At 37.6% G+C, this 2,987-nt stretch overlaps 1 pseudogene; it reads left to right on the top strand.

The window, feature by feature from the left end:
• The first annotated feature begins 1,311 nt into the window (after window positions 1-1,311).
• LOC123279743 (U6 spliceosomal RNA) lies at window positions 1,312-1,409 on the top strand (annotated as a pseudogene).
• The last annotated feature ends 1,578 nt before the right edge of the window (window positions 1,410-2,987 follow it).

Raw genomic sequence — 2,987 nt, 5'->3', positions numbered from 1 at the left:
GTGAAAAAGAAATGAAAGCTACAGGGCCAGCCCAGCGGTGTAGTAGTTAAGTTTGGCACACTCTGCTTCAGCGGCCCAGGTTTGTGGATTCGGATCCCAGGCACAGACCAACACCACTCATCAGCCATGCTGTGGCAGTGACCCACATACAAAGTAGAGGAAGACTGGCACAGATGTTAGCTCAGGGCTAATCTTCCTCAATCAAAAAAAGAGGAAGATTGGCAACAGATGTTAGTTCAGGGCCAATCTTCCTCACCAAAAAAAAAAGAAAGAATGAAAGCTATAAAGAGAGAAAAAGAAGAAAGAAAACCATATCAATTCACAAAAAGTAAGATTATCCCTACAGAAAACCCAAGAGACTGTACAGACAAATCATTAGACCAAACATGAGAGATGAGGAAGTTTGCTGGTTACAAAGTCAATACATAAAAATATATTGCGTTCCTAAACATCAACAAAAAACAAGAATATTTTTTAATAATATGACATTTTAATAGCAATAAAAACTCTAAAGTATCATGGAACAAACCTAAAGAAAGATTTAAAAGGCCTGTATAGAAAAAATTATAAGATTTTGTTAAAGAATATTTAAATAACTGGGGAGATACATCATGTTCACGGGTGAGAAAACTGGTGGCAGTTCTCCCCAATTTTAACTACAAATTTAATACAAATGCAAGAAAAGCATCTACAATATTTTTGAAAAATTCGATCCAAAGTTCAAAGGCAAAGGCAAGAACAACCAAGACGATTTTGAAGACAAACAGAATGGAGGGCCTCACCTTAACCAACTATCCATACTTATAAAGCTACCATAATTAAAACAATATAGCACTGAGTGGGAATTTAGGACCAATGTGTATGTGGAAAATCCGTGTGAAGGGAATCATCACACAGGACTGGGGGAACGATAAACAATTCAATAAATGTTGCTGACACTATTTGAAAAAATTAAATTCCTCTCTCACACCAAATGTAATCAATTCCAGGTGGGTTAAAAACAAATATGAAAGGCAAAACTTTTAAAATATTTTTGAAGAAAATATGAGAGAATATCTTAATGATATTAATGAAGTGGGGTGGGTGGAAGAGGATTTCAAAAAAAAAGCACAAATTACAAAGGAAAATATAGATATATTTGACTACATAAAATGAAAAACTTTGGTGCAAAAAGACACCATAAACATAGGTAAGCCACGCACTGGGAGAAAGTATTTGCAGCCATTTAATTAAAAAAGTATTAGTTTCTAGAATATATAAAGAACCTCTACAAACCAAAAATAAACGAACATTTTAAAAGTGCTCAAGCGTTTGCTTTGGCAGCATATGTCCTAAAATTGGAACGATACAGAGATGACTGTGGCCCCTGCACAAACATGACACACAAGTTCGTAGTGTTCCATATTTCTAAGCCGGATGCCACCAGGACAAATACTGCATGATTCCCCTCAGACGAAATATCTAGAATAGGCTAATTCATGGAGACAGCAAGTAGGTTAGAGGTTACCAGGGGCTGCAGAAGCGAGTATGGGAAGTTACTGCTTAATGGGTAGGGTTTCTATTTGGGGTGATGAAAGGGTTTTGGAAATAGATAGTGGTGATGGTTGCACAACATTGTAAATGTAATTAATGCCACTGAATCCTACACTTAAAACGGTTAAAATGCAAATTTTATATTATATATATTTGACCACAATAAAAAAAAAAAGCACCCAATATTAAAGAAGGCAAAGATTCAAATAGACGTTTCAGGTAAAAGGAAATAGGAATGACCTAACAATATCTGAAAAGATGTACAACCTCGTTTGCAAGTGAAAACACTACCAAGATAATACTTTTCACCCACCAATAGGCAAAAGTAATAAAGTCAGACAGTAGCTAGGGTTGGTAGGATATGGAGCGTCAGGAGCTTTCATACATTCCTAGTGGGAGTGTCGATTGCTTCAAACACTTTGGATAGGAGTATGGCATCACTCAGCAGAGTTTAACATGTGCTTCCTTATGTTTTAGAGTAAGCACAGGCCGCCATAATAAAGACACTAATAATAAAATGGCTTAAAGGTAAATAAGTTTCTCTCTCTCTCACATATCAGTCCTGAAGTTTACTGTCCTGATCAGGGACAATTTTGATCCCCACGGTCATTCAGGTACTCAGTTCTTTCCATGTCATTGCTCTGCCATCAACTAGGAACTGTCATTTTCGGCAAAGTTGAAGTTGGGCCACAACCACCCTTGGATTTGGGGTAGTGGGAAGAGAGAAGAGAGCATGGAAGAGGTGCCCCCCCCCGCCACCCCGCCTTAAGGCTCTGATCCCAAAGTAGCTGAATGGAAAGCTGCTTAGATTCCACTGGTGAGAACTTAGTCACATAGCCACATCCAACTAAAAGGGAAATTGGGAAAGATGTCTCGCTGGACACCATGTGCAAAGACGGGGAGAATGAATTTGGATGGATTACTAGCCGTCTCCATTATACCCTGAGACTCAGCAATTCACAGCTAGGTATACCTTAGCAACGCTCCTGCACAGCGCACCAGGAGACATACACAAGAAAGCTCATTGATGCACAATGCAAAATAGGGAAAAACAGGAAAACAGCTCAAATGCCCATCATTGTAGAACAGAAAAAATAAATCATGGTATATTCATACAGGAGAAAAAAATGAATGAATTACTGCTGCACAATTGGGAAGACGCTCCTAAGGCATTCTTCATATTCAGCTGAGGGGTAGGTATTAATATTTAAATTGTATGTGCTACATATATACACGCATATATGTACAGTATATTCATTATATGTGAGTACATATGCATATGCTTACAATAACAAAGTTACCTCCTAAAAATGAACTAGATATGATTTTTCACCCAACAGCCTGGCAAAAACAAATGTCTGTTAATATTAAATGTAGGCAATAATGTGGGCAGATGGACAGTAAAGTATAAATTGCAGTTTTATCCTGTAGGGCATTTCGACAGCATCTTAAAA

This window comes from Equus asinus, chromosome 21, assembly GCF_041296235.1.
Source record: "Equus asinus isolate D_3611 breed Donkey chromosome 21, EquAss-T2T_v2, whole genome shotgun sequence".
NCBI classification, from domain to species: domain Eukaryota; kingdom Metazoa; phylum Chordata; class Mammalia; order Perissodactyla; family Equidae; genus Equus; species Equus asinus.
This window is presented reverse-complemented; position numbering and strand designations above follow the sequence as displayed.